Source organism: Eschscholzia californica, unplaced genomic scaffold (genome assembly GCF_041429995.1).
Source record: "Eschscholzia californica isolate CP2 unplaced genomic scaffold, dmEscCali1.0.p SCAF_2, whole genome shotgun sequence".
Taxonomy (NCBI): domain Eukaryota; kingdom Viridiplantae; phylum Streptophyta; class Magnoliopsida; order Ranunculales; family Papaveraceae; genus Eschscholzia; species Eschscholzia californica.
The window spans coordinates 64,489,096-64,503,215 of record NW_028238309.1 but is presented as its reverse complement, the minus strand read 5'-3'; positions in this window follow the sequence as shown (position 1 = coordinate 64,503,215).

Below are 14,120 nucleotides of genomic sequence, written 5' to 3'. Positions count from 1 at the left end.
TCGAATTTTTTGTTTTCGCTAATTCTTTCAACATCGTATTGGAGAAGATTTTGTTGGGATTTTTTTCATTTGTTCTTTCTTCGCACTCAAAGAATCCCTAGGGTTGATTGTTGCACTTTGGGCCGAGACCGTTACCAATCGATTGCTTCCTTTCTTTTGGCCATACAACCAAAGATTTCCCTTTCAATTTGGTGAAAAGTCTACCATTTTCTTCTCGATTTTGAACCACCTCTGATCACTCTGTCTCTAGAGTTCTTTGTCGAAAATCTTGATCAACATATTTGTCGTTAGATGAAAAGAAGATCTTCTCAATGGTCATCCATCCCAGCTAATAAATTAAGCATGGGCAAGCCGAACTGAATAACACAAAACTAGTTGTTTTAAATTGAACCGGCTTTCTCACACAAGGCCGAGTATGGTAAATCAAGCGACCAGAATTTTGAACCCAACTTTGCTAGTTTGCTGCCTTAGTGCAATTAAAATCAGCCAGAGCAGCTATTCAAATTGGCCTTTTGATGTTCCTTTTAATTTTCATTCATGATTCAAATTCTCTAATTTTTCAAAATCTCTTAAATCTTTGTGATTTTATTATTATTCGATTGTTTTTTTGTCAATCTGAATCAAGATCTATAATCTTACAACTCTTCAGTTGTGACATTATCTCTTTTACTATATTCAAATCAATTATCAAATTGATTTTCGTTGTCCTTTGATCATCAATCGAATCGCTTTGTCGTTTATTTTTTGTTCAAACTATATGTGGTCTTCGACCACTTATATGAAACTTCGTCTCTTCCTTCTTTAACTTTTTTCCGGTTTAAGTTTTTTGTTAGCTATGAAATTTTTTTCTCTCTTTGGTCGAAATTAAAATATCATTCGATCATCTTTCTTCTTGTTTCGTCTACAATGAAGATATATTGTAGCAAACGGTAACCATCCGGCTATAATCGATTTGTTAACATCCAAACGAGTTTGATCTTTTCTTAAATATGGTACCTTACGGATCAATCCATCCCTCCCCTCAATCACTAATTTTTATGCACAATGTTCACTTATGTTATTCTCTCATCTTCGTCAATGAAAGAAAAAAAGACAAAAGAAAAGAAGAAGAGAATGTTATTTAACCATTATCGATCAAGATTACTTCGGTTAAAGAATTTCAAGTTTACAAGACTATTCAAATTACAAAGCTAAAGTTACCTATAAAGTGGAGTTGCAGACAAAGTATTCACCACCATTGCCAATTCTTCGACATTAAAAAAAAAAAATCAAGTTCAAGTTTTGAATTCGGTCTTATGCGAGCAACATTCATCTTTTTCAAGTTCAATCTTCAAGTTAGATACTTCACAAATTCCGCATTCCAACCAGTGGTGGCCCGTGACCAAAGCCACCAAAGCGGTCGCTTTGGGCCCCAAAGAATCAAGGGCCCCATGTTTCACATTTCGTATGTAATTTTCGAAAAACTAATTATATTTTAAATCAATTTCAAACACAATTTAAGTTGTAGTTTTTTTTTTTGATGAAGGAATTTAAGTTGTAGCTTGGTGGTAAAGGATTTAGATCTTAAATGAAAGGTCAAGGGTTTGATTCCTACCATTTGCATTATTTTACTTAATTTTTTTCTAATATCCATTGTATGGGGGCCACAATTTTTGGTTTCGCTTGGGGCCCCCGATAAACTAGGGCCGGCCCTGATTCCAACTTGAGGGGGAGTGTTAGAGTATTAGGATCGAGATGGATCGACATCCAAAGATATCAAATATCAACCATCAAGATATATGAAGATTTTGGAAGATATTATCTTGTATTTATCCTAGATAGAGTCCTAGGAAACTAAGATACCCAAGTCACTCTATAAATAGAAGTGACCTCTATGTATTTTATTCGTTGAGTTCCAAATCTTCATATATCTTGACGGTTGATATTTGATATCTTCGGATCTCGATCCATCTCGATCCTAATACTCTAACAAATGGGTCGTTTGGCAACCAAAAGTAGAAGTTCTTTTACTTGTAGTAGAAGTTATTTTACTTTAAAAAAGTAAAAAATTATCATAAGTATGTTTGGCTAAAATGTTACTTATAAGTAAAAAAATCAAAAAATAAGTGTGGTAATGTAATTTATTTTTCGTAATTTACTTTTCTACTTTTTTTCTCATAAAGATATCTTATTTCAATAAATTTATTTATCATTTTTATAATTACTCTTTTGGAAGAGGTGGTGATAATATTGGTAGAAGTGGTGGTGATATTGGAGGTATGATGGGGGCAGCGGTGGTGGTGGTGGAGGTATGATGATTGTGATGGTGGAGGTATGGGATGGTGACAGTGGATGTATAGGATGGTGTTGGTGGAGGCACAACGGTGGTGAAGGTATGGTGGATGTACGGTGGAGGCAGGGCCGGCCCAAATAGTTGGGGGGCCTAAAGCGAGGTAAAATTTAGGGCTCTTTATACACTAAAGAGTTTACTTTCCACTAAGAAGTCCCTTAATGGTTGATCAATTATTTTCTAATTAGCCGGATTACTAAATTCTTCGTTGACATTATTGTTCTCGATATCTTCATCAATGTTCTCCTTCTCTAGTTCTTCACTAACATTTCCGTATCTATGTTCTTCAATTATAGTTTCTTTTTTGTTTTCGTCATTTATATTGTGACACCCAACGTCATCACTGATAAACTTATTCGACCATATTTCCACTACTAGATTCTTCAAGGCCGCGACTTTGGGGCATAAAAAATAATCTCCGGGGAATAAATTCTCTAGGGAATCTATGTTTTTTTGTACATTCTCGGGGAAATATTATTTTTTTCCAAAAATTTACTTAAATCAAACATTGCCCAATAATCTTCATCTTCTATATTGACGCAGCGGAAAACTGATAAAAAGTCTTAGAACTCCGTCTAAAGACTATTGAACCGAAATTGATAACAAAAATACTAAAAATACTGAATTTTATTGATTGAATGATTGAATAAAACAACTCCTAGATCCCCTTTATATAGACTTAGGGTTTCCTTAACCTAATCAAACTCAAATAACAATTTGTAATAAATAAAATACTACTTTCCTAAACCTAATCAAATTCTAATAACAACTTCTAAATAAATAAAATACTAGAATCTAAAACATAAAAAGTTTCCTAAAAATATAAAACTGCTAAAAATAATAATTCTCTACTAACAAAAATATTATGCTACTAAAATAACTAGATTTTAAGATATCCAAGATACTTTGAATATCTCATGAAAATCTCCCTGCATCAGTCTCCTCCACTTCAAAGAAACTCGCCTCGAGTTTACTGATTGATTGGAAGGTTGTCTTGAATGGTACGCCCATGAGAAAACTTTGTCGTGAATTGTGCATGGGAATCGCCAAGCTATCAGATTGGACGGGAGACTTTATTAAGTCACAGAAAATTTGCGGACTATAATTGTGATGTGATTCAAACTCCCTTTTCACTCCAAAAATAAACTTGTATAGATCATGAGTATAGTGATTGAAAATTACGAACTTCGATGAAGACTTTCTAATAAAACAACTTATCAATCCACGTGAAATAATTTTAGATTCGCCAAATTCTGAGAACGGATCTTCGTATGAAGGAACTTCAATTAGACTAATGTTTGACTTCCGAAGTTTTTCACCTTCCTTTGATTCAACTTCTTGAACAATGTCCTTTGTCTCAAATTTCTGAACAACGTCCGTTTTCTCAATTTCCTGAAGAACTTCCTTTGACTCAATTGGTTGAACCACTTCCTTTAACTCAATTTCCTGAATAATTTCTTCAGAAACAAATTCCTTACCGTGTAAATTGATATCAGGATATTTATTTGTGAACACAATAATGTTAGATTTTGATTTGTGAGTAATATTACTTGAATTTTCTATGCTCACAATTTGTGGTGGTTCAACATTCTCTAAGGGAGTCGTTTTTACCTTTTTAATAGTTAAGTGAGGTTGTTTTTCCCTCCGAAATCCAAACTTCCTATATTCCCGTTCCTCAGCTTCAATTTTTAGGGCCAAGTTGTACGCCTCCTGAATAGTCCATACTGTAACTATCCCCACTTTTTCTCGCAAACTAAATTTTAATCCGCTTAAAAATCGATTTGCTACAACATCTTCATATTCTATAATGTTCTCCATATTGTTTCTTTGAGCCAGTTTTGAAAACTCCTCATAGTACTCACCCACCGAACGCAATCCTTGTCTACAGTTCTGGTAAGTCATAAACAAGTGTTGTTGATAATCTGGTGGTAAGAACCTATTCCTCGGGTTTTCTTTCATAGACGGCCAATTCTGGATTGGAGCCCTTCCTTGCCCCACTCTTTGACGTTGTAACTGATCCCACCAAACAGCAGCACTTCCTTTCAGTCTACAAGCAATAATGTTTACCATCTGTTCACCAGGTACAGTATATGACATATTCACTTGCCGCTCAACCTCATGTAGCCAATCAAGGAACTCTTCGACCGACGAATAACCATTGAAGAGTGGTATTTCTTCCTTGATTTTGTATTCATCATAATATCTACGCGGATATAATTGGTTAGGATAATAGTTACCTCTATTTTCTTGGTTGCCAACATATTGTTGAAGTGGTTGTTCTCTGCCTTCGTTTCCATTAACAACTTGGTTGTGGGCGAATCCCTCAACACGTTCTCTGTTAATAGGTTGCCTAGGGTTTGTATTGACATTCAAGTTGTTAATCATCTCCATAACTTGGGTTAGTTGATGACTCAAACCGTCAATTTTTGCCCACATGACATTGTTACCTCGTTCACCGTCGAGGTTTGTGTTTCTAACTTCGTCTTCTGCCATTAAGCCAGGAGAAACCTCGCTCTGATACCAACTGACGCAGCGGAAAACTGATAAAAAGTCTTAGAACTCCGTCTAAAGACTATTGAACCGAAATTGATAACAAGAATACTAAAAATACTGAATTTTATTGATTGAATGAATGAATAAAACAACTCCTAGATCCCCCTTTATATAGACTTAGGGTTTCCTTAACCTAATCAAACTCAAATAACAATTTCTAATAAATAAAATACTACTTTCCTAAACCTAATCAAATTCTAATAACAACTTCTAAATAAATAAAATACTAGAATCTAAAACATAAAAAGTTTCCTAAAAATATAAAACTGCTAAAAATAATAATTCTCTACTAACAAAAATATTATGCTACTAAAATAACTAGATTTTAAGATATCCAAGATACTTGGAATATCTCATGAAAATCTCCCTGCATCATATATCACTGTCACCACCACAACTTTCCACTACCACCATTTTGACTACCATTTTCTCCTTTTCTCTTTCCTTTCTTTTCCTCTCTCACTTACTCTTACCCTCTCTCTCGGTCTCTCCCTCTTTCTCACTATCTATCTCTATTGCTCTCCATATCTATATCTCTCGATCTCTCATTGTTTCTCTCTCAATCTTTTATTGTTTCTTGATCGATCTCTCATTGTTTTTCTCTCTCTCACACACAGACACTGTTCCAGTGAATGAAGTGTTTCCTTCGCCAGAACCAGACCTCGAGGAGGGTTTTTGACGAAACGTCAAAAATCCTTCGAGTATTTCGTGGACCCAAAACGTTTTGTGACCCTAACCATTTAGTGACTGCAAAACGTTTCGTGGGTACAAAATGTGTCGTGGTCACGTACTCTGTGATCTCCACAGAGAGATCTATACATACTGCAAGAGAGAGAGGGCGAGATAAAGGATGCGAGAAAGAAAGATAAACACTGCGAGAGAAAAAAAGAAAAATTAATCTACAGAGAGATATGTCTACAACGAGAGAGATGATAGTGATCTACAATGAAAGATAGATCTAGAGTGAGAGTGACAAAGAAATAGTCAATGAGAGTGAAAGAGATGGTGAGAGGGAGAGAGAGGACGAGAGAGAGAAGATGAAGATTAGGGGGCAATGTTTGATCAAGTCAATTTTTGGATTAAAAGAAGAATACGCTCTCTAAATCAATTTTTATTGACGACTTTTTTATTCCCTGGAGAACTTTCTTTATTCCCCAAAGCCGCGGTCTTCTTCAATCACAATTCTAAGTTCTTCAGTGGAATTATTCCTGAGTTTTGTAGTTGTTATAAAAATACTTAATAAGGGAACCTTTTTGAGATTTTTCTAATATTTACATTCTTTTTCTTTTTCTCTCTTAGGATGTCCTGATTTGTAAGTACGCTTCAGTGCTACACTAAATATCAATAAAATAATTTAAATATAATGCCAAAATTTAGACCTAAAATAGAAAAAAAAAATTAATTAAAAGCAAATAACTATTGTCTTATTAAATAGTCGATTTATATTTAATATCATATAAATATAAAGAATCTAGTGTTACGGTGACAATTTTTACATATTTGTTGCATAAAATATAACATTAAAGATCTAACAGAGAACACACCTTGTAAGTTCTAACTATAGGACAAAGATCGTATAATATAGCAAGTAAATGGTACCGTGGCGAAATCTGTTTTAACGATGAAATCAAATTTTGAAATAACTCTCACAAAAATCGATTAAGAAAGTTAATGAATAGAAAATAATTGAACATAAAAAAGAGTGGATAGACTTGGCTCCCAAATTTGAATTTGAGAACCTAGTTCCCCATACGTTGGATATGCTCTTACGAGAAAAACAAGAGTGGAGAAAATAGGTCGTAGTAAAAAAGCAGTTAGCTACAGGGGCTTGTATTATTTGCTACATATTTGGGTCGTAACAGAGCACATTTGGTTCGAAAATTTCAGATATGTATCACACACACAAAAAAAGGATGCCTCTTGATTTTTAAGATATGTTAAAGTAGGTGATAAAAAGTTGTAGAGAGACAAATCAAAGAGAGAAAAATAAAATATTGAAACAAGCTTTGGGAAATAATGTTGAAGATGCATTCTCCAACAATGATTTGTTATTTTTTTCAGACATAGTTTCAGATCAACATGATTAGAACTGCAACTGAATACTGTTTCCTGATCCAACAATGAGCATAAAAATAGCTAAGATTGTGGACTAATTGGTTGGTACTGTTCAATGATTGCTTAGGTACGGATATAATTCAAGTCACAGACTTTCAAATCAATGAAATAGTAAAATATAACTAGACAAATTTCATAATGAAAATATAACTCAATATATTTCATTCTTTAAAAAAAACTCAATATATTTCATCTCCTTTTTTAGTAAAAATAACAAGAGAAACACAATATTACAATGAGATCTCTTCGTAGAAAATTGTAGATGTGCTAAAATCAATCAATCAACCAATCATTCTCCCCAACGATACATTAACTTAAATGTCTTACTAGTCTTCTCTTGGTACTGATATAAACCATCTTGACGAGCCAACCATTCACATTGTTTAACACAAATATCATTATCTCGTGATGTTGTAAAGAAGTCAAAACTATAATCAGTTTCTTTTCCAGACAAGTCAGTCCACCAAGTTCTACACCAAATCAATGTTGTTCCAACGACATTTGGCCTGAACTTATATTCTAAGAACTCATCGTATGCAAGTTGATGCTCACCGAAGTCGTCATCTCCAGATTTACAATGAGCTGTTAGAATCATCTTGTCTGACAAACTATTTCGTAAGTAAATATGATGTGTCTCAATGTTTGGAATAAAAATACCAAATGAACACTGTATTAACATCGCAAAAACTAGTACCACCACCAAAGCAATAAGAAAAACATTATTTTTTCTATCACACTTACTAGACCTCATAGTTTGATGTTTGTGAATACTTGATGTTTTCTTTTAGGTACTTAAATAGTAATTGCATTGGGTGAAAACCATAAAAAAATGTTTTACACAAATACCCTCACCAAAGAGAATATTCTATGACTCATGCCATATTTTGAAGAGAAAGTCATCATTTCATATTATTTTGTCCCGGCAGTTTCTTTCCAATTTCAAATCAACAAGGAAACTTATTAAAGCCACACATGTTTCTAGAACCCACATACACTTACTGACTTGGTACATAGATTTGGAACAAGTAAAATGGATCTCCCATTTATGATCTTGACATGTAAATGGATCTTTATGAACCTCCAAAATATATTTTAAAGTTATGACCAATCTCTTAGTTAGTCCTATATATTTAACTAGTTATCTGGAAAATAATTGCAATAACTAAATGAGGGTGTGTAATATCGGTTAACCATAGACCCCTTGTTACTGGATCTAATCCTTTGCCATCAACATCTTCGCTGAGGGTTTCAAGTTTTTGTTCGTAAAAGTTTCAGATGTAGTGTGTACTTAGAAATTTGACTATGCAATTGGATGGGTGTGAATTTATCCATGGTGCTTTGTAAAAACTTTGTCAGCCCATAACATTTCTTAATCAACAAAAGAAGCTGAATAGGTGCCCCATTACCGCTAAAGCCACGCCCTTTACACGTGAACTACCCATAAAAGATTCTCTGAGTTTCAGCCGGGGACTTACTGGATTCATACTCGAGTAGTATAGGTGCCCTTTCATCAAAAAAAAAAAATAATATAGATGCCACCAATGTTGATCAGACTGAGCTCACTAAAATCAACATAAATTAAATGGGACCAACAAAAATGCCAACAATTGATAGACTTCAAAACTCTGAAATCTATGGTTATTTAAATTTTTGAAACTAAAAATTAAAATAGTTAAATGGATTTTAGGTTAATGTTTTCAAAATCATTATCTTTGTTGTAAGATGAAACAGACCAGTCTTCTTGACTACTAGTGATATTGTCTGTTTTGACGCTTCTGAATCTCACGATTTTAAAATGTTTCAGTATGGAAGGGTACTTAACATCTTAAGAGGAGCACCATACTCCGTCTCACTACCGATGTGAGATTACTTTACAACACACACTCTCAAATCTCAAGATTACATCATAGTAAAGCATAAAAAATACTAGTTGGGTAGTAAGGGTCTAATTAATCACCAGAAGAATATTAAAAGTAGGACCCAAATATAATGACTACTTCAAATAAGAATACTTATTTAGCATCAATCTTATTTAGCATCAATCTAGTTCAACAAAAAAAAATCTAATTAAACACACTAAACACCTTCGTCTATTAGAATTAGATTAGACTAATTTTCTTTTTAATCCTTTTTAAACGTGATTCACGAAATATGGGGGCATATTTTCATTTTTTTTTAATTTTTTTTGAAGTTCATTTTTTTTTAATTTGACACTTAAACAAAGTTTCTTTTTCTTTTATTTTGATTCTAGTTTAGAAGCTTCTGTAATTCTTTGCTTGGAAATATCTGGAAAGAGTTTCTATCAAATCAAAGACATTTATTAGTTTCTTCTTTACTTTGTCAAAGAAAATTATGCTTTTATAAAAGTATGATATATATGTGTGATTGATTCCCATTTATCAGCTAATATTCTATCACCAACTAATCCAATGAGCCTCTCAAAAAAAAAAAAACTCATCAGATGACCTTTTATATTTTTGACGCTGCAAAAAGTTTGGTAAAATTAAGAACATCGGTCAAAACACGATAACCATTTGAACTATTAAAGATAAAAAAAAATCTACTGAACTTTACAAGCTAAATTGAATGAATAAAATTGTAGTACAACCTCTTTTTAAAGTACGAGGGTTCCTTAATCTAAAATATTAATAAAAAAACATTTAAATAATAAAGTTGTAAAATCTGAGATCGACTAGAAACTAACCAAAATAGAAATAATCATAAAAAATTATTATGAGAGCCTAAATTATGGAATTTTGGCCCTAAAACTGGTCATTTCTAATGGCCAGCGCTTTGGGGAAAGCTAAATAGTTTTCGGGGTGTGAAATTTTAAAGGGAATATTTAAAATTTTGAAAATTTTCCGGGGAAATATATTTTATGGGGAAATTTTCCACCTCACTTCTCTCTCACCACCTCACCTCTCTCTCTTCACCGACAAGGTCGCCGGCCGGAAATTTTTTCCGACCGGCGACTTTTAAAACTAAAAAAAAAAACTTTTTGCTCTCTCCTCTCTCTCTCTCTAAAACTCTTTTTTTTCTTTTTTCTCCTCTCTCTCTAGATCTAGAGAGAGAGAGATGAACAGACCTTGAACCAGATCTGTTCAAGGTCCCGGCCGGACCTTGAACCAGATCTGTTCAAGGTCTGCCCGGGACTTTGAACAGCTCTGTTCAAGGTCTGTTCAGACCTTGAACAGATCCGTTCAAGGTCTGAACAGAGCCGTTCAAGGTCCCGGCCGAACCTTTAACAGATCTGTTCAAGGGTTCAAGGTCCGGTCGGGACCTGAACAGACTTCCTCTTTCTCTCTAGATCTAGAGAGAGAAAGGAAGAAAAAGAAAAAAAAAAAGAGTTCTTGAGTGAGAGAAGAGAGAGATTTTTTTTTTTTTTTAAGTTTGAAGGTTGCCGGCCGGAATTTTTCCGGCCGGCGAATTTTGCCGGAGAAGACAATGAGGTGGCGAGAAGGTGAGGCGGCAGAGAGAGTGAGGTGGTGAGAGAAAGGTGAGGTGGTGAGAGAAAGGTGAGGTGGAGAGAGAAAGAGAGGTGAGGTGGAGAGATAGTGAGGTGAGGTGGAGGGAAGTGAGGTGGAGGTTTTTATTTCCCTCTAACAACTTACAAAATAAAATTGTCAAACAAAGTTGACCAATTTTTGACCAAGTCTTCACACCCCGAAAATTATTTTGCTTTCCCCAAAGCGCTGGCCTTTCTAATGCCAGCCAAGAATCTTGATTAGTGAGCAAAATCAAATTTTCCAAACTTTGTACATCTGATGGAGACCATCTTCCTATTGGGCCTCACGGCCATGGTGATAGTGGGCCTCACGGTCAAGAAGCTACATTAGCGTAGTTTCTATAATTAAGTATTTAGGGTTTCCATAATTATGAGTCTTAGCAATCAAGGAAAGTATTATTAGTAGTTATCTTATTTCCTTATTTGAGTCTATCTAGGAAAGTACAATCTCTATATAAGAGAAGTCTAGTCTGTCTTTGTTAACCAGATCAGAGAATATTATCAACCAAGTTTATTATTATTCAAGTTATTAATCAAGTTTATTGTTTATCGTTATTTTATCAGTTTTATTTCGTTAGTTTAGTTTATTAACAATGGTGGATTCCATTACTTTTACGCTTCCGCAACAATCTACATCAGCTGGTATTCAGAGCTTGAAAAATCTGGGAACAAAAGATGAAATTTTTTTCATGGATACATCTCTCCTTGAGTGCTGGAAAATCTTTCCACGTTTAGATTGAGATCCCTTTCGAGATTCAAAACAATTTTATGTTGATCGAAAATATCCAGAAAAAATTAATACCGTTTCTAAAATTCCTCTATTCGACGGTCAATATCATATAAATTTTTGGATTCAACATATGGAAGATTGGTTCATAAACCAAGATATCCACGACGAAGATAAGGTTTTTCTCATCGAACAACATATGTCCGAAAGAATCTATGAACAATTCAATGCAATGCAATGGGGACTCATTAATCAAGGGAAAAAATTCGTAGACGATTGGACTACATTGAAAAGCATCTTCAGGTATGTTTTTCTTCCTTTAGATGAATATTTTTCATATGTGGAGACAAAGATTGAATCAAGTAGACAGTTCTCCAATGTAACTTCGGTCACTGTGCTCGATAGTATTGAAGAAGAAGTTCTTGACAAAAAGAACAAAATTTTCTCAATAACTGAGGAAAAAGAAGAATAAAGTGAATTATCCGAAATTCTTTCGACTACCATGGTCGATACTGTTGAAGGAGATTTTCTTGATAAAATAAATCCTAGTTTTTCAATAATGGAGGAAGAAAATTTCGATGAGACAGATCAAGAAGAAGAAATTCAACTGACTAACACAAGCTCGAATAAGTTGTTTGATCCATATATGATTCCGGGAGACGAATTAGTTGTGTCGAATCATAAAATAATTTCTCCTCTATTGATTTCTTCATGGCTTTCAACTTCAAAGAATCATACAAACGAATCTTCATGGCCATCCATTGTTTTTCCAAGAACAAGACAGGTTGTATATGTGACCTCTTTCGTCAAACTAAAAGACGACGGGCGATGTCGCCATTTACTAGACGTATCTATGTTGGTATTGCTTTTGCGAGTATCTTGGCAATATATGTTTCACATTATAATTGGTGATATGGTCAATATTTTTCTTCTTCGGATTTTCGTCAATTTTCGTGAAAAGTGGGAACTAAGGATTGCCTTCAAGCTCGTCGCCGAAGTTACCTTCAACATCGCTGATATATATCCTCATTACTTGGACGATCCGCTTTATGACAACACCAACTTGGGGGCAAGTTGTTCCGCAGCGGGGGAGTATGATGGAGACCATCTTCCTATTGGGCCTCACGGCCATGGTGATAGTGGGCCTCACGGTCAAGAAGCTACATTAGCGTAGTTTCTATAATTAAGTATTTAGGGTTTTCATAATTATGAGTCTTAGCAATCAAGGAAAGTATTATTAGTAGTTATCTTATTTCCTTATTTGAGTCTATCTAGGAAAGTACAATCTCTATATAAGAGAAGTCTAGTCTGTCTTTGTTAACCAGATCAGAGAATATTATCAACCAAGTTTATTATTATTCAAGTTATTAATCAAGTTTATTGTTTATCGTTATTTTATCAGTTTTATTTCGTTAGTTTAGTTTATTAACAATGGTGGATTCCATTACTTTTACGCTTCCGCAACAATCTACATCAACATCTCTTCATAGTGGCTTCATTTCTATTGATCAACTCATATTGGTATATTTACATGTGTAGTGTGTGGGGCAGTCTTGCCCTTGTCACACCTTTCTCACATCCAAAAACTAGCTCTAAGAGATGATATTCATCCTAACAGTCTTATCCTCGCGTGCCCCTCACGGGCCACAGTCAACAAATTTTACCTGGCTAGGTTGATCTATTACTACCGCTATGAAGTCTTGGGCCTCTCTCAATCCTAAAAATTAGCCTAAGACCATGTGGCTCCTCCTCACACTTGCCCTACAATATATTATAAGCTTGCATATAATTGTGCCATCATAGTTGTAAAGTTGTAAACCCAAATAAATTTTTTTTTTGATGGAAGAAACCCAAATCAATTTAGTGAAAGAAACCTTCTATTTAGTGGGGAATAATCACTAACCCAAAAGAAATTCCATTTATTAGGACCTCTTTCTTTCTTTGCACCTTTTACCAAGTCCTTTTCCAAACTTTCAATATAAAAAAAAGCAAGAAAAGAAAAAACAGAAAAACATTATTTCTCTCTTTTTCTCTCTAAATCAAGAATGAGTCTTGGGTCTTCCATCCATTATAAGATAATTGAACAGAATCTCTAATTTTGCCACCTTTTCTCAAACAGCTTTTGTTGAAGCTTACTCCAAAAAAAGAAGGATAAGATCAGTTGGGGTTGAGTTATTATCTGATTAATAAGTCTTCAAAGTCACGAAATGCAAATGAAAAAGCTAGTACTCTAGAAGATTTAAAGTTTCACAACCACTTCTCATTTTAATTTATAACTTCATTAATTGGGACAGGGCCTTCCCAAATGTTTGGGTGCCTAAAGCCGAGAAGGAAAATATAACATTTTATTTATAATCTTTGTCTATTCGGCGTTGAGGAATAAAGACTGAACTTGAGGGAGAAACTTCTGAAAATGAAGAGAGAGTTCTGATAGAAGAGAGGGTATTCTCGTCAAGTGTTGTGTGATCGTGAAGTGTCATGTGTGACACTTGACAAAAAGTGGATACAACAATAGTTTAGAGAAACACAAGTGTAATCCAAATATCTAGACTAATGGGGATTCAAATGTCTCGTTTTGAAATATGAAATCTTATGTTCTCACGAGAGAACCGTTACAACAATTAAAGTGTAGGATAGAAAACCGTTGATTGAAATATAAACTAAAAACTCCTCTCGTACTAATTTCATTCACGAGAAAACCCTGACAAAAACTAAATGTTTGGTACTAAAGAGAACTAAAAGCTAACTTTTACTTTTAAAAATAAGTTTGGGTTATATATCAATTTTTTGCATCCCATTTTATGTTTCTATTCTTTCATTGTTTTATTTCGACATGATAATTACCGAAGGCTAAAGCCAGAACTAATAATATAGTCCACTGTGTTTTTCAG